Source organism: Caretta caretta, chromosome 10 (assembly GCF_965140235.1).
Source record: "Caretta caretta isolate rCarCar2 chromosome 10, rCarCar1.hap1, whole genome shotgun sequence".
Lineage (NCBI taxonomy): Eukaryota > Metazoa > Chordata > Testudines > Cheloniidae > Caretta > Caretta caretta.
In genome coordinates, this window is record NC_134215.1 from 82,719,421 (window position 1) to 82,738,025 (window position 18,605).

The window sequence follows — 18,605 nt, forward strand, 5'->3', positions numbered from 1 at the left end:
GAGGGAGTGAAGTGTAACAAAAAGCAGCCCCAGCGTCCCCGGGCCGGACCAATGGCAGCGCGGGGAGCCCACGTGGGGCGGGGCAGCTCGGCCGGCGAATGGGCGCCGGCAGCGGGAACGTCACAATGCCATCTTGTGTCGGGAAGGCGCCCTCGGCCCTGCCCCGCCGCTGGGGGGCTGTGGCCGGCCGGGGAGCGCCCCACCCCGCTCGGCTGCCGCGGGCCTGGGGGGGAGCCCTCGGACACGAGTGGGGAGGCGGGGAAACGGCCCCGGGCCGGCTTGGCCTTGGAAAGCGGCTCGGCCGCTGCAAAGCCGCCCCGTGTGCACGGCCCGAATTCGGAATGTCCCTCGGGGCGGGGAATGGGGGGGCGGGGGGCGCCCCCGCTCTGGGCAGCCCGTCGGCCGCGAGCCCGAACTCCGCGGCGGAGAAGCAGCAGCAGCAGCAGCAGCAGCCCGGGGATGGGTTTGGCTTTGCCAGGGGCCCTGCCTCTGCCGCTAGCTCCGGGTCGCGGGGGGAGGGTGGGAGCCCCCCAGCGCCAGAGCTGTCGGGGACGATGCACCGCCTGCGAGCGAGCGAGCACCTTCCCCCCGCCTCCTCAGGCAGCAGCTTAGCAGGCCCATTAGCTACTAGAAAGCGACCAGGAGCGCTCCGCCACTTGCCTGTTTCCCCTTCTTAAGACTTAGCAGCGATAACATGGGGCAAGAACAAGGGGGGGGGGGAATAGCCTCCCCCTCCGAGAAAGCCTGCGGGGGACTCACAGAATGGCTTTCCTTCCCCCCCCCCCAAAAAAAAACAAAAACGACCAGCCAGGCCCGCATCCCCTGGGATGCTTTCTGCCCGGTGCTCCTACCAAGGGGATCGGCCCTTTCTGCCGTCACGACCCGCTTCCCCTCTTCCTCCCCTGGGCGCCTTTCGAGTCGGAGCCGCTTTGGTGAAGAACTCGGGTCACGTCGTTCAAGTTACCCACGCACCCGACCGGACTGGAATATCCCGGGGTTTACACGCCCTCCAAAGCGGTGTTTATTGTAACTGCTGCGGGGCGCATGGGGGGGGGGGGGAAGAGGGGGTTGAGCCTTTACATCAAACAAGAGCCCAGCCGCAGAGGGTCCCCCCGGCGGAGGGCTGATCTGCAGCAGCCTTTACGCGCACCGTGTTTGCAAACTCTGCTTTCGAGCCTCTCCCCCTTCCTAGGCCGAGTAAGTGCAACACCCAGAAAGGCAGGCAGGAAAGCGCCTAAGGGTGCGAAGCGGGGATTGGGGCCCACCCTTGTTTTCCCCTCCCGGAAGATGGTTCCGAGGTCCCGCAGGGACGCGGTCAATGCCGTCCGCTCGGCAGATGGGAACGCTCCTGAGTCAGGAGAAACACACGAGGAGCCGGCACGCGTGGGCCCGGCCGGCCGTCGGGGCCCGGCCTGCGGGTGCGAAGCCCGCAACAAGGCGCTCCGGGCTCGGGTCAGCTGCCCAGCCCCTCCTCGGAAACGCCCGGCCCACGGGCCTGCTGGGGCCCGGGCTCCCCCGCGGAATAATCCTCGCCCGTGGGGCAGGCTGCGGGTCCAGCCCCCGCGGCTATTGCGGGGCATCCCCCCGCCGCCCCCGGGTGAGCTCCGCCCGCAGCACCCCGGCCCGGCCCTTTCCACGCGCGGAACGGGGGCTTCGGCTGAGGCCCCCCGCAGGGAGACACACGCGGGGCGAGGTTCCGCCCACGCGAGAGTGAGCGCGCGCGCGTGTGGGGGGGTGGGTCTTGCACCTGCCCTGGAGGGGGGTGGGAGGGAGGCGTGCAAGCCGGGCAGGGCTCAGAGCAGCCCCCGCTTGCAGGGCTCGCCCGCGCCGCTCGGCCCGCCCCTGCACCGGGCTCGGGGCTCCGCAGAGACACCCCCGGCTCCGCGCCCGGGCAGCCGCTATTAGCACAAAATGGCTCCTCGCGCCCCACGTCACAGACCCAACCCGCCCTGCCTTCCCCCCACGTGGGGACCGCAGCGCGCCACCGCCCCCCGCGCTTTAAAAAAAAAAAAAAAAAAAAAAAAGCAGCCGTCCATCAAACAGATCCATCCGACCAATCGGCAAGGGGCACCGCCGGCTGCCTTCTGTCCATTGGCGGAGGCCGCCCGGGCTGCCACTCCAGCGTCGGGCTTGTCAGTCAAAGCCACGCGGGGGCCGAGCGCTGACAAACGCCGCCGCTTCTCAGCGTCCCGCTTGCAAATAGTGCTTGGAATGGCCGCTTAATTAGCTTGGAATGGCTTTTCCTTCCAGCTCAAACAATCTGTCACTACCGTGCGGGGAAAAGGAGCCATGCATAAAAAAGTAAGCAGAGGCTAAATATCAATTTGATTCTGTGTATCAAAGGAATATTTTATTTTTCTCCCTCGTAATGAAACGTATCGATTTAAATAATAAAAGGGGAACGCGGGAAAGGGAAAGTCGCGCGCACACCCGCACGCCCACCATGCAGATGTCTCCCCTTGCAAAAGCTGGGGTTTGGGGATGGGGTTGAAATGGGGGGGGGGGCGAGACCCCGACGCTGCGGGAGGCGGTTGGCCTGTGGTGGTTACAGGGTCCGGTTGCTACTTCCCAGCCCCAGAAAGGGGGGGGGGTAGAGGATCCCCCCCCCCCGCACCCCCGCGTGCAGGTGTCAATTTGGGCCTCCCAGCGCCCGGTTGCCCGGGGAAAGCCGGCTCGTCCCTTCCAGCCTGCCGGGGAGCAGGGAATCCCAGGGGACCGGGCGAGCCCCCTTCCTCCCCGCCCCGTCGCCTGGGGCTCAGCACGGCCCCCCCCCCCCCCCCCAGACCCTCGCCTCGCTGCAGGAGCAGCCCCCGAATTGCAGAGACACCGCGGGCCCCGGACACGGGGGGGGTGGGGGGGGGGATGCATCACCCGGAGGGCGGCGGGGGGGACCCTGAACCCAGTGAGGTCCCGACGCCTCGGCCTCCACTTCCCATTGGCTGCCTCGCCCCTGTCTATGTTACGAGAAGTGTCAGGGCCCGTCGCTACGGGAGCGCTGCCTTGTCATTGGCCGCTCCGCGGAGCACCTGGGAGTCCGCCCCACGTGGGAGCCGAGTTCCTGGCACAACGCTAAACAAACAAACAGAAGAAGGGAAAAAAAAAAAAAAAAAACCCCACCCCTCCGCCCGGTCCCCAAAGCGGGAAGGAAAGTCCGGGCTGGACTCCCCGAGCCCGGGAGCCGGAGCGGCAGCAGCCCTTGCAAGGCCGCCCCCTGCTGCCTGCGGCTTGTCTCCCTGCCGCCTCCTCTCCCAGTGGTCCCTCCAGCCTCTCTCAAGCTGCCGCCAAGCCCGGCCCAGGGGAGCCAGGAGCTCTGGCTGCCCTGGCATCCTGGGTGGCTTTGGCTGGGCAAGATTTGTATTGGGGACTGGCCTCAGCATCACAAGCACCTGCCGGCTTGAGCTAAACGGAGCCACTTCACTGGCTGGTAGCAGTAGTAGGGTGTTACCCTGGAGGGGAGGAAGCAGCAGAGGGAAGCATGGAAGATACTTTGCCTTGCCGGTGTTGCACAGGAACTCTGAAAATCAGCGCGCTCTCCTTTTACCGAGGTGCCTTTAGGTTTGAAATAGCGTCTGATCCATGCTAGGTGGGAATATTACCCAGCAAAGATGACAAGAGTTGAAACCCACCCCCCAGCAATGACATATTTTGTCATTGGTAATGCAGGAGTACTGAGGGCTATCCTGAAGTGTTCAGATCAGCCCAGAGGAAAAACTACCCTTAGCCACATTCAGTATTCCCCAGACTTCTGCAAAAGATACTGACCAAGAACAGCTTGCTTCACCAAGCTGGAGAAGCTTCCCTGCTGCCTAGCAAAGGAAGTAATGATTTATGATAAATCCCCAAATAATTGCACTTTGTCCTCAGTGCTTGCTTTGGGCTTGCACATGTTTGTTAATTTTTCACTAATAGGAAAGGGTAATTGATCTTACAGCAGGCAGGCTTATGGTATCTGCAGCTCCTCCGGAAGGGCCCCTTTGTTTTGCTGAACTCAGTGGGACTGAGTGTGTTTCAGCCCTTTGGGCTTGGTCCAGCAGAGTCAGTGAGAGCTTGCTGAAAAGCCTCACTTCCCACTGACTTTGACTGGAGTTGGGAGCATCCTGCACCTTGCTGAAAACAGGTGAAATAGAGTAAAGTGATTGTGCTTTCACAGAGCCTGGTTCTGCTTCGACGGAAGACAGTTTGATTTTTGCTATTGACACTAGTGGGAGTAGGATCAGGCTCTTTGCTGCGAATCAAACATCTAGAATCTAAGGGTATTAGAAGTAGGAAGAGCTAGCTTACTAAACGAAGGCCTGGATCCCACAAACAGTTATGCATATAGCAGTATAACCCTGTGAGCAGATAGGTGCTTGCAGGATCAGGGCCTAACATGCAATAATAATAAATATTATTTGTATTACTGTCTCCTGGACCAGGACGCCATTGTGCTGGGTGCTCTACAAACACAGAACAAAAAGACAGGCCCTGCCCCCAAAGAGGTTACACGCTAAGTACCTTTCCCTGTGTCCCTGTCCTAGCATCAGGAGATCATATATAGTACTTGGACATCAGGTCACTTTCATATGGGTGCGTAAGGCCCTGATCTTGCAAAGTGGACCCGTTGACTTTAGTGGGGTTCAGTGTAGCTGTAAGGTCCGCTTGTGGGATTGGGTCCTAAATGTGGATTTAGACAGATGATTTTAGGAACTCAGGATTGAAAGTTTTGGTCTTAATCTCTCTGTGCTTCAGTACCCAATCTGTAAAACAAGGATGTTATTTCCCTAGCTCCTAGGGATATCGGGAAGCATCACTGATTGAAAAGCTAGTCTCTTTAGGAAAAGTGGGGGGAAGGGGTGGGAAACAAGATGTTTTTGCATTGAAAGTTAGTTATCACTGGCTTAACACATTACACAAACCGCTCCATGGTATTTACATAGCAATTCTGGTTTCTATTTAATGATTTCCCGAAAATTATTATTATTTTCATCACTTTCTCATTTCATCTTAGCTCCAGTCCTGTTGAGATGCGGTAAAGTGACCAAGAATGTCTGTTGCTAATTGATACTTAGCACACCAGGGCCATACTGAAATAGCAGATTTTTGATTGTAGGTTATTAAAATTTACCTGGTTCAAAAAAAGCCATTGAAGAGGGAAGGAAGTGTTCTGATTCACATGGATTTAAAAGTCTATTTAAATGGGTGCTTTCATATCCTCATTATAAATCAGGCTTTCCCCCTACCATTTTCCCTGTACATTATTTTTCTTTTTCTGTGTAGTGTTTTCATGTGACCAGACAGAAAGTTAGCATGAAAAGAAAATCTCACATTTTTAACTGAATGTGTTGTGTGCGTCAGATGGCAGCTTTCAAAACAATAACAATAAAAATAACAGTTTTAACTTTCACTTTTTCTGCCTAAAGACACCCCAGTGTTCTCTCCTGTGCCAAACAAAGTGACATGGATTCTGGGAGGGAATCCTACACCCAGGAAATAAGAGGATGACAATGTGAATTGTACTGTCAACTTGTTTCTAGTTTCTTCTCGGCTATGAGACTCCTTCCATTTCAGATTTAGTAGTAACATACTGTTTCCCTTAAACCTGAAAGCTCCTGGGTTATTGCAAAGTCAAGCTCTGAGGGTTGCAATATGAAACAGACATGATTATCCCACAAGTGTGACTGGAGCATGGGAAGTCGCATCTTCGGTTCTTAAGTCTACACAAACAGGGCTGAACCCGGAAAAGAGTAAGGCGTCCGAAAGCTTCCCCTTCTTTTGCGACAGTGTGTAAGCACTCCTGACACTGAAGGAAGAAACAAAACCAGAAATAAAACAACCCCAACTACCTCTCTGCAGAGTTCACTGTTACTGGAGGGTTCGGAAAGGTTTTTCTTTGGTTGAGTCAAGCAAGAGGTAGTGGATGTTGGCCAGGATGAGGTTCTGAAGATACTCAGGGAACTGACAGAGGTAAGAATGGCATCTGAAGGCCAAGGCAGAGTGCAAAGGGAGGTTGAAGGGGTATCCAAGGAGAGTGCTTACGAAAGAGCAAGACTTGCCGGGCGCACAAGTAGGTGACGATTCTCTTCCAGCTGGATATTGATCTCAGTAGAGAGAGTGAACAGGCAGGATGTGGCACAGGGGCTAGATGTCTGAGATAAAAATTCAGCCTTTAAGTAGCTGAAGCCCATGGCATGCCAAGACTCAGAGTTTGACTCCCACCTGGTCAAGGGGATGGTTGTTACGCTTTTCCACAGACAGAGAAGAACCAGCCCAAATGGCTTATTTTGGATTAAATAAACTGCAAACGCACAATGAAGAGCAAACATGAAGTCTACGTGGGACGGCGGCCACCAAATGGCAACCAGAAAGATACTGTAGAAATGTAAAGGCACAGCACTTGGAAAATAACGGCATAACAGTTACAACCTACACACACCACAGATGTCAGTGTCGGAAGATGGAGATACGGGGGAGTCACTCAGTGTCTTTTAGTCTCTGGAGAGCTGTGTCCATGCCTGGAGAGGGCGTGTGACAGTCTGCCTGTGATTTTGCATAATTGCTGGTCTGGTGCTTGACGCTCAGTCGTGTTCCGAGTTTGGATTGAAGCACATTGTGAGAGCTGTGGGGGGGTGTTTGCTCAGCTCCCATCTAGCCTGGACTTACAACCAGTGCACCAGAGAGAGCTTTACAGAGCTCAGGGAGGAACAAAGACAGAAAAAATGGTGGTTCGAACATGAGGGCCAGGATCAGAGGCGTAACTGCAGAAGAAAAGCACCTAACCAATTGCCTGCGCTCATGCAGCCTTCAGGAGTGAGTCACTTCAATCAAGGAAAAGCCAGCATGTTCCAGTCGTACAACAGCCTAATGTTAAACCCAGAAAAGCAAGATCTGTTCTGCCTGACCCCTCCAGGCACGTGGGAAAAGGAGCCGGGAGCAGACAATGGGTAAGAGCTTTTATTTATGCCCCTATACTGGCAAAGGGGGCAGAGTTCACACATCATGCTCTCCAGGGGTTCTTTGCGCCCGCACCAGTCTTGTCTACACATACAGCGCCACTGCGGCACTTAGTGAAGATGCTACCTACTCCATCCAACAGGAGAGCTTCTCCCATCAGTGTAGGAACTCCAACTCCCCGAGAGGCGGTAGCTGTGTGGATGGGAGAAGCCCTCCCATTGATACTGCACTGTCTACACCAGGAGTTTGGTCGGTATAGCTGCGGTATAGTTATACACCCACACGTGTCCGTAGTGTAGACCAAGCCTTTGATTACTCTCAAACAAGTGGGCTGACACCCAGAGCCATCCACAGCTGCTGTGCACCCCCATCCTCTCCTATTACTTCTGTTCTCTGGAGCAGCAATGTGCAGCCTTGTATTTGAGATTTTTGCAGGGGCCGCTGGGCAGACTGAATAAGGGCCGAGGCAACACTCAATGCACTGTTCTCGTGACAAAATAACCCTTTGAGACAGAGAGCGTGAGCATTTTTTCCCATTGGCAAACGGCCTTTGCATCGTGAAAACATTTGCAGCAACAGGAGTGCAATAGCCGCTCCGGCACGGGCAGGTGCTTTCACCAAACGGGACACCAACCACCACCTCGTAGGTAAGACACCTACTCAACTCAGGATCCTTCACAAAGGCCTGCTGAAATCGTTCCCTCAGGCAGCGGAGTCATGGCAACAGGACATTTCAAATTCACCCCTGGTGTGGAGCGAAGGCCCTGGTCCAGGCTTCTGCGGGAGAGTTTGGAAAGCCCTCCAACCAAAGAATGGAGAACCAAAAGTGTAAGGGCCAGATCCTCAGCTCGTACACAGCAACGTAGCTCCATGCAGACCCTGCTGGAGCCATGCTGAATTACACCAGCTGAGGGGCTGGCCCAGACGCTGTACTTCTGGTGTAAACCTGATACTCCATTGGCTGTATTGCCCAGTTCCTAGTTTACTCAAGCATAGTGTTGACAGTTTTGTTATTTTGCACGAGTTGTACTAGCCTTCAGATTCGTGTTTCTTCTCGTCATCCCTAAATAAGCCAGGTAAGAGTCAAACCACAGCTCCATCAGATCAAGTTGATTTGCTTGTTAGGATGCAGCCAAGAGAGGCTGGGAAACAGTGTAATAGATCCATAGATGCCAAGGCCAGAAGGGACCATTGTGAGCATCTAGTCTGACCTCCTACGTAACGTGCCCCACACTAATTCCTAGAGCAGAGCTTTTAGAGAAACATCCCATCTTAATTTAAAAATGGTCAGTGATGGAGAATCCACCACGGCCCTTGGTAAGTTGTTCCAATCGTTAATTACGCTCATTGTTAAAAGCCCTATAGAAGTCCCAATACACAAATATCTATTATACACACACACAGACAAGGTGGGTGAGGTAATATCTTCTCTGCGGAGCTCAAGAGCTTGTCTCTTTTACCAACAGAAGTTGGTCCAATAAAAAATATTACCTCACCCACCTTGTCTCTCCACTGTCCTGGGACAAACACTGCTACAACACCGCAAACAACGCACTCACATGCACGGGGGCTTGCACATACACTAATCTGAGTCAAGTTACTGAGTCAGTTCTGTTCCCCATCTCATTTCCTGACCAGCTTTAATAGGTTAGCTCACCAAACATAAAAGCCCCGTTCATTGTATGCAACTGTGTGTACACAGCCACCACATAAGGTAGCTTTATTGTTGACAAGTAATTCCCAGCCCCAGTCAATAGGACCTATTTACATTAAAGGTGACACTATCTGCCCTTCCCATAGGGCAAGACCCAGCCTGCCAAATTTCCTTTAGCTTTCAAGTTTATCTAAACAAGGACTTCAGAGCTGGAAAGGCAGGGGAAAGCATACTAATGACCGACAATGGAGGAGAGCTAAGAAAGCTATCAATCAAGGCAAGTTTATTTTGCTTTGTTTTGAAGTTGAATTTTATCAGCTCTTGGTAGTAAAGCTTTACAGCCTCTTACAGCAGAGAAAGTACAATCCTGTAAGTTCTTCATGCACTAAAATCCCAGTGAGAGCTCAGCAGAAGCTCTGCATGCAGGACTGGGCCCAGAATTTCCAAAAGCCTTTTCTTCCGTGTTTGCTTTATTGGTATTTTGAAAATTTAAGAACAAGCCTGAAACAAAACAAAAGAAAACAAAATCAAAGCACTCCAGCTTGCTGTATAAATCTGGGGTTTTCTGTGCAGAGTGAATAGACCCCTTTAGAGTTTAATGACAATAAAAGAGAAGCAATCCACCTCATATTTTCCCATTTTCCTACCTAATAATAATGCCCCACTCTTATGTAGCACTTTAGTAATAATACCTTAGATTGCTGACTTAGCAGGAAGAATCCTACACTGCTTTTGGGCCACAGCTCTGATTCAGCAAGGAACTTAGGCATGTGCCTCACTTAAAATGCAGTGGGACTTACCTGGGTAAAGTTAGCCCCATGCATAAGGATCTTGCTGAATCCGTTTCTAGAGCTGCAGCACTTGCCCAATATGGAAATGCAGCCAACTCTGGGGTGGAACATGGCAGCCATGCTTCACAAGTAACACTATACAATAATTTTCAGCAGGGGAGGTGAACATCCTCTACGAAAAATATAGGGCTTACCCTGAACTGCAAGACATCAGGGAACAAGGAGAGCAATTACAGCTGAAAACCGGGAAAGCATCCCAAACAAATCTGTTATAATTAACAGCTAGAAGAATAACACCAGTAATACCATTAACAGCTTCAAAAGCCATTTGCAACATAATGTCTATAATTAGACAACATACAGCAAAGACTGAGCTGAGCTATTCACTCTGAAACAAACCGCAGGTGATCGCTGGCCCTCCGAAGAGCAGCCAGTCATGTCCCTAGAGAAGCGCTCAGGTTGAATGTCTGGCCGTGTTTACACGCTGTGCAGGAGCTAATGGAATGTAGCTCAAACAATTGTTACTCCAGAACCACACACAAACATTTGGCCGAAGGTTCACAGCAGCTATAAATGAGATCCAGAAGGGTGAACGAAATCTAACACTTCGCAGTCAACAGTTTGAAAACAAGACAACGATGCTCCAACGCACGTGTCCCATATAGAGCCGACCCAACTGAGAGTCCAGCAGAAGTAAATCAATTTCAGACAGCATCTGAGTCACAGCGTACCACACCACTGAGATTTTCCAGTCAACTTCCCTCTTTACTTTTAGGGAATGCTGAAGGCTCTGATTGGGACTGAAAAATAAATCTAGGGCATGCAAATTCCAGATGCAGCCTTGCAGGATATGAGCACCAATGAACCTGATCTCCTCTTGGAGTCTAGCAAGACTTTCCTCTTTCTCAGCACTCCAAGAGCTGCAGCAACGATGACAAAACACATTTGTGAGAACGCTTTGTCCAGGAAGCGTTGCTCTTTGGACTTCAGGTGTAGTAATGATATTTGAACTCACATGTGTACTGTAATGCCTCTCAGCTGAGGCTTTCCAAGTACTTACCAAACAATTCAGCCTCACAAGGTGGCTGTGAGGGAGGGGATGTATTATTACACCTGGCATTTCATAGATGCGTAAAATGAGGTAGGGGTTAAATAACTTGTTCAGAATCCCCATGTGAGTCAGTGGCAGCTGCTGGGGACACACTCCAGGAATCCTGGCACCCAGTTTTCTACTCTCCCTGCGGCTGCCAGTGCCAAGAGGTTCCATTTGAACGTCCTCAGCACAATTCCATTTGTCCTTCACTGTGTCTTTGAACCGTGCCTAGATCTCTCGATCTGAAGGTGCCCGGGGTGCACTGTTACGCTCGGCGGATGGCCCACTGTTTAATGTCATGGGTAGCATAAGAAAGGGACACGGGATCGAATGCTGAGCGCACAAGCAGGTGAGTCAAGAGATCTAGATTCCACTCCTGGTTCTGCCTGAGACTTGGACAAGTCACTTAGCCCAACTTTTTCAAGAGCAGCCCCTTCTCTTTAGGGCCCAACTTGAGACACCCAACAAAACAGGGAAGGTCTGAATTGAGTGGGGACGTGTGGAGGGTTTGAATCTTCTCGGGGGGCATTGCATGGCAAGCCAATGTAAGCCTACAGGGTTGTCTGGCAAGAGCAAGGCTTTAATGGGAGAAGTATCCACTGGAAGGCCCACGATGTGTACACAGGACATGAGGTAAGCTGCTGTCCTTGTGAGGAACCTGTGTGTGGAGGCTCAGCAACAAGGTTAAGATCCATGGAGACAGAGAGGGCCCTCTGCAGTGTCACTGTGCTTGCTATTCCCAGGCCTTTCCGCCACTCTCAGGGCACAGATCCCAAGCTTTATTTTTTCAGTCAGTTAGCAATGTTGTGCACGCACCTGTTGGCTTTACCCGCCTGTCTGAGCCTGGAGTCATGTGCTCCGTCGTTTTCAGTTTGGCTGAAGCACCAGGGTAAAAAAGGACGCCGTTCTCCACCCAGGAGCATGCATGCTCCCTGGCAGATTGGACGCTTTGGTGGGTAAGGTCCAGACTTTATCAGGGAGGAGTATCTTGGTGGACTTAAATTCAAGCAAAATAAGCTACTACGGTGGGCTTTCAAAAGAGCAGTGGGTACAAAGGGCTCTGAGGAGCTAGGCTTAAAGCCATCCTGAGCCCAACCATGTTTATGCTTCAAGATGCTGGACTTCCCTTGAGCTGAAAAACTAAACTCCTTAAACTCAGAGAACCTTCTGCAACCTCCTCAAACAACGGGAGAGAAAAGAAGAAAAGAAAACTGGCAGGAGCCGGCGCTACAAACACCCTGGTGCTCCCAATTTTGATGGCCCACAGAGCTAGATTTCCTTTGTTTCTGGCAGAAATTGAATTAATTCCCACACACTTAAGGAAATGGCATTAGACTGTACACAGCAAGAAACTGCATTCAGGAAGAAAGTGAGATGCTGTCCCTATTGTGTTATAACAAATCAAAACACCCCTCTGCTCCCCCCAATAGTCATCAGAGTTGGTTGCAAGAGGAGACACATTCCTTGTGAACTTTTTGGCAAGGGGTAAATCCTGGGCTTGAAGTCAAAGACAAAGCTCCTGTTGACATCAGCAGAGCGAGCATCCACCCCAGATCCTAATGTTGCTCATAAGAGTACTCCCGCTGAAGCCATTGGGGCTAATCATGTGATAACTGCTCACCAATGGGAGTCAAGGGTTCACATTCTGACCCTCAGGTTCCACCACCTTCATTCCCATTGGGTAGTACGTGCTTCTGGCTGTTGTCCTATTGATTGCCACCTGAGCAAGGGCAGCAGAATCCTCCCCTCCCTGCAATGGCTTTCGCTAAAGAGGAGTATAAAGCTCCCATTTAAAAGGTGACCAGGCTGCAACACAGTGTTATCCTTGCTCAAGCTGCTGCTTCCAGTAGGTTCAGAGCTCTAAAGGGATGCACTGCAACAAATAACGAATCTCGTGTGAGCCAGGAGAGCTGGCTCCTTTCCAAAATCCTAGTGGAACTCAGAGCTGCACCCAGAGAGAGGATGAGGGATTAGCATGGACACGCATGCAAAATGGAGACCATGGAATGAGCAAGTTCTCTTAAAAAGAGAGGCGAAATCACCCCTCTCCTAGTATTTCAAGAGACAGTGGGTTTCCTCGCCTTTAAAAAAAAATTCACCCCCTAGGGAAGTACCAGAGGGGGAAGGGCAGGCGCAGAGGGAATGTAAGTTCTAGGGTCTGATTCTTATTTATACTAAGGCCCCTTTACATCACTGCGGCACCACCAAGGGGCCTGAAAGCTGGAATAAATCACATTCATACCTGTTTTATGACCATTTGATGCTGCCAAAGAAAGGGGCCTTCTGTTCCACCTTTACTAAGCACCCACTATTTCCTCGGTCCCTCGAGTGGTCCCTTCAGGCAGGGTTCGTTGCACATCCACTCATGAAGGTCAGTCAGTTGTGGCTGGGATCTTGCTGATAGAGAGACACATTGGGCTGGGCCCTGGCAGTCTTTACGCCAGCACATCAGACAAGGTGAAGTCAGTGGGAGTTTGCTTGTGAAAGGACTGGGTTACTGGGGCCTTCTGTGGCGATGCCAGCCACAAACATTGCATGGCAAATTCCTCTTCAACTCTGAGAATAGCTCAGGGCTGATTAACCACGCCATAGCCACTTCCTCTGGCACTCCAGTTTGGGAGGCTGTTTCATACGCATAGGATGTCTTAAATACAATGATTGAGGCATGGAAGGATTAAGAGGTGTGTTCAGCACACACATAATACCTGTATTACCAGGCTTTTCAATACACATATTTACTGGGCACCAGCTTTATCATATATGAATCATAGAGCAGATTTTGCTTTTTTTTAATGCTAGCCTCCTAGTCATATAATAGGTCAAAGTGACCTTGAAGAAGCCATAATCGTCCATCAGATTGCATACAAGTTAGTGATAGGAGCGTTTACACTCTTCTACTAAGGATTCCCCCACCCCCCCAGTTTTGTCTTTTTAAATTGCCATGGAACAGAAAGAAAAATTCTTACATATAAAATTCAGCTAAGTACCTTGAAAAGAAATTATACCTTTTAAAACATGTGTTAAGTGAAAATCTGTCACTTCTGCCTGCATTTTATTGGCAATTAGAGATACTTTATTTAGGGCCAGATCATGCCCTACATGAGAAAAAGCTTACCGAGGGGACTAGGAACCCTGTAAGGTTCTGCAATTTAATGCAGGAACATTTTTCTGCATTGACCTCAATCTCTGCTTTAAATAAAAAAGGCTTTAGAAGCTTAACGCAAAGATACGCTTTGACTGAATCACACCGCCAGGCAGCAGCGACTCCACGATGGACCTGCATCTCTCCACCCCGGCACCGTTTTTACCCGTGCCAGGGCATTATTGCAGGGTTGTTCAGCTGTGCGTAATAATGTACGTCACATAGGACACCAGAGGAAGACTTTAGTGGATCGTGCTCTTCTGCTGACCTTCCTTGGTCTTATGCGTCAATGTCCAAAATATTTTATTTGCATCACATAAGCTATATATCTTTTATATAGGTATATTGCAACCTCGGGTCATACGCTATTCACCGTGCTTTTCTATTACAATCCTTTTCCTCTACATTTGGCTGTCTCCATTTTAAGCTCTTTAGGGTAAGGCTTGTCTACTAGGAAACAGAGAGCGTGGCCCAGTGGATAGAAAACTAGACTGGGACTTAGGAGACCTGGTTCTATTCTTGGTTCTGTCCCTGCTCTGCTGGGTGACCTTGGGCAAGTCACTTCCCCTTCTGTGGGTATGTCTACGCAGCAGCAGTTCTTTAATGTAGCTGGGTAGTTGCGGCCCCAGCACTGTAAGAAAGCCACCTCTGCGAGCGGAATAGCAACCAGCCGAGCAAAGAAAGTTTCAGCGCTGTAAGTGGCAGTGTAGACAAAGCCTGTGCCTCAGTTTCCCCATCTGCGAAATGGGGATTTTGTGAGGTGCTATTGATGAAAAGCACAATACAGGAGCTAGATATAATAACTATAGCTCTGTCTGTGACCCAGTGTAATGGGACCAGGTTCTTGGTTGGGCATTATGGAATAGAAGTAATAATGAGTGGGGTGTATAGAGAAACCAGTGCATTAGCCTGAGGCATGTCTAATGGGAGGGATCATGGTGTACTGCTGACTTGGTGAGTTTATCATTCTGATAAAAGATAATAAACAATCTGTTAGCATGCTGGTCCCTCCTCTTCAGGGTGCACAGACTGTGGATTTGTAGAGCTGTTTAGGTACATTATATAGATTCCCCAGCCCAAGTACTAACTGGGAGTAAATTATTTGGAAACCTACTATTTCACCAGAACAGCCATTCAAGTAGCCTAATACACACATTAGAGTCTGTTTGCACTTAAAAGAAGTGGGAGGTATTAAATCAGCCTTTGGCCAGATAGTCATTGTATAAACAAGAGCTGTTCACTCCTACTTGATAGCAGCGATAGCAAGAGAAAAGAAAACAACCCTCCAGTATCCTGACCAGCCTGACACAGCAGGCTTCAGGTTGGGTGGGGGGAGCCAGAGTTCATGACTGTCTGGGCTGGTGTTTGGTTATGTTGCACCAGGGACTTTCCGTATCAGTCTCTCGCTCTCTGTAAAGATGAACTGGGGTGGCTGCTTTGCTGCCTGAATTCAGAGATGCTTTCAGATCCGTTTCAGATCCACCCTTGACAGCATAGGGGGTTGAGACTGCAGAGTGCGGGTGGGGACCGCACTAGCTTTTCTCCTCATGGGACCCAGGTTCGAGTGACTGGCTCGAGGCAGAGAGGGAAAGGGTGTGGAAGCCTCAATCTTGCCCGTGAAAGGCCTGTCATGTGGCCAAATGCTCTGGCTGTTCAGGAGAGGCCCTGGGCCGCCGGGTCCTAAGTTAGCAACCTGGCAACGCTACCTCCCACCCCAGCAAAGCCTTCCTGGCCCTGGCCAGCACTGACGCCCCACCACTCCCTTGCACACGAGCGAGATTCCCCGCCCGGGCGGGTTTTAAAGTCAGGTGGCATCTGCATTAGTTGCAAAGGAACACAGAAGTTTTGAAACTGGGATCCCAGGTTGCTGAAAACCTTTGTGGCTCATGGGGTAGGTGGCACTCGAAACAACAGCACTACCAGTAGTGCAGCAGGTTTTATGCTGGTGGAGTTACGTCAGAGTAGCAAAGCCAGCAGCCAAATGGGGTTTTAGAGCGGGAAGCACAAAGAAACACCGATGATCTGATTCTTCCCTTGCTTGGTCCCTGTCTTTGGGGTTGGCTCTGTTGGAAAGTGGGCGGAGGCTCAGCCATGGTTATCTGGGATTCCGGAGCAATAACATCTCACACACAAGTATCCCACAGAGAGAGAATTGAGCTCCCCTTCTCTGACCACAGGCCTTTGGGCCAAGATGAAAGGATTTCTGTGACTTGGGAGACGATGGGACAGGGCCTTGGCTACAGTCAAATCACACAGGGTGCATTGTTTCGGGGGGGGGGGTGAGTGCATACAAAAGCTTGTCTTTACACTCCTCTAGTTCAGCTATAGCTGTGTGCAGGGCTGGTTCCACTAAACCAACTTAGAGCAGCTGCAGGGCTGCTCTAACGTGTGGCGGCTGCAAACAGCCCCCAGGGACCCATATTGCAGCCAGACCTCACCGTCATGCAGGGGCATCCAGGCCATGTGTCTTTCCCCGCTGTGTCAGCCTCACAAGGGGGAGTTACGTGAGAGCTCTGACATTGCCTTACACCAAAGACTCCCCTGAAGCTGGCTGTTGCTGGCACTAAGCCCAGACTGTGTTGATGGTTCAGTGCAAAGCAGCTGCACCGTCTGGGTTAATGCGTCCACTTCACAGAATATCGCCCGCTGGCATCTGGCATAGTGTGATGGCCCCCCGCCAGCACTGCATTGGGAATCCATGGGAGTAACAACGGAGTGGCTCAGGCTGCGTGGGGCAGTGCTCTGCTGTTGTGAAGGTTGGTGCTCAGGCTAAAGAATACTGGATTGTTTCCCCACCTCCGGCCCCCAGACAGTATTTGCAAGCCCATGTGTTAATGAAACGTATGAGTCATGGAGAGCATAAGAAACTGTTTTCAGTTGACTTCACTCACCACTTCCTTTCCTCATATTCATCTCTCCCAGCAGCCCACTTATCGTCCCTTTGGAGCCGTGCCCACCACGACTCTCCCCTGATAGGGCCCTATCTCCAACAGGCTCAAGTATTCAGCACCACGATTGCTTCTGAGCTTGCCCACTCCCTTAGTCAAGCACGCACAAGTTGTTCTCTGTGGCTAATCAAATGTCAAAACCACCTTACCTCTGTGATTTGGAGAGCTTTGAAACAGGAAGACAGTTACCACTGACACAGGCGAGCAGCACACAGTCGTCTGGGTTTATGACTGCAGAACTGGTGTCAGTAATATTTCAGTATTGGGAGCAGCTCCACAAGTATTTGTCCGGTAACAACTATTTTGCAGTCTCCTTTGATAGGAATAATGACTATTCAAATCCCTGGCAGTGAGGTCGTTGCTTTTCCACAGCCAAGGCTTCTCTGTCTTCTCAGACAACCGTGGATTCTCTCTCTGCTGATGCTGAACACTAGAGGGCATTGCTAAATGTTTGGGGGGGAATCACAGACTGCTCCAATAATTCAAGCGTTATTTTTTACTGTGCCATGAATCAGTGACTTTAAAAGTAAACCTCTGAAGATTCTGCACCCGGAATGAGCTGGCACCAAGTTGGCTCGAAGGATTAGGAAAGCCCCTCTCAGGCAGCTAGCATTATTGGAAACTCTGCTCAGAAAGGTTAAACAAAGGGGTGGAATTCTCCGAGAAGTCTGGATGGCAAAACCGTAGTGTAGAGACAAGGCCTTAGGGTAGAGGAGGTAGTATGAACTAACAGTCAGTTGCTGGTTAGTTTCTCATCCTTCCCTCCTTATGCAGGAAAAAACATTTAAAGGCTTCAGTCCTGTAACTGGTCATATGGTGGAACTGAAATCAGCGTAGCTATTCCTAAGGGCAGAGATCCACCTGCATGGGGCCTCAATCTGTGTTTACAGATCAGCTGTACCTTCTTCCAATGGCTCTAACCTCACTTGCCAAAGAGATCCACTCTCTCTCTCCTCCATGCTAAAGCAACCCTGAGCAATGTCTGCAAAGGATCTCCAATTAGTCAGGCCAGACATCCACCAGACAGCTGACATTTATACAGAGGGGTTTAGTTGGGGATTTTTAATTGCCTTGCCCAGTCTAAAGTTTGGGGACTAACGAATTCAATGTGCAAACAAACCATTATCATACATTCTCTTCCCACCTCCAGCATTAAGCAGGGATTGCTTGGGCACAGGTGGAAGGGACACAGTCAAACTTATTTAAAAAAAAAACTAATTTAAAAAAATGTTAATTTTCTGATAGTTTTCCCCCTCTCACTGCACTTGCCACAGCAAACCCTGGGGCTTCTTACAGGGAGGAGGAAGAGAGGCATGAGCTGAGTACAGAACGGGGCAGGGAGCTCCTGAGGTCCATCGTCTCTGGGACACTGGTCAACTGACTTCAATACTCTGCCTTTGTTTTGGGGCTAGTACCTACCTTCCCACACAGGGGAACTGGAGGGGTCATTAACATTTACCAGAAAGCTCTCTGAAGAGCTGAAGGGCCAGCTGGCTGAAATAAGAGATACTGGGCTCACTTTTCAGATGTGCCCAGCATCTGCCAGGTACAGCAGAGTGTAACCTACAAAGAAGCCATGTGCCGCTCTCCAGTCCTGGGACCCTCTGGCCAGTGGTGGACCAGCAGTGCTCTGGTCATGCCATCTATCACCCAGGAGCACCCCCTGGTCCGAGGATTTGGGAAGGGGATGGTTGGAGACAGTTTCAGCAGCTGCCTGACACCCAGTGATCCCCTCATGGTGGGAGAATGTCCCTCTGGAGAGATACAACCCCATTGTCCCAGGGGAGGGGCAAGACAGAACCCAAGCCAGGCCCAGGCCTGAGAGTAGTGTTCCCACTTTGCTACATCGAGCAAACCTTATACGAGAGCCATTCCTGGGGAATGTTTTTCCTCAGAAAACTGGGTTCTCAACAAAATGACGTGTTTCATGACCAGAGACTGCTTTCGGTGAAAAACTGAGACATTTCATCAGAGAAGAGCTGGCGGAGGAAAATGTTCAGGGTTTGGGTTTTTTTAAATGAAAAGTCAAAATGTTTCCGCAGAGAAC

General features: G+C 50.8%; 1 long non-coding RNA gene across 2 annotated transcripts in view; it reads left to right on the forward strand.

Annotated features, from left to right (window-relative positions):
- Positions 1–2,114: 2,114 nt before the first annotated feature.
- The window catches only part of LOC125644445 (uncharacterized), an 84,825-nt gene continuing 68,334 nt past the window's right edge, over positions 2,115–18,605 (forward strand). For both annotated transcript variants that reach the window (XR_007359007.2, XR_007359009.2), the window contains exon 1: positions 2,115–2,301. This is a non-coding gene — a long non-coding RNA (uncharacterized LOC125644445). The remainder of the gene's footprint in view (positions 2,302–18,605) is intronic.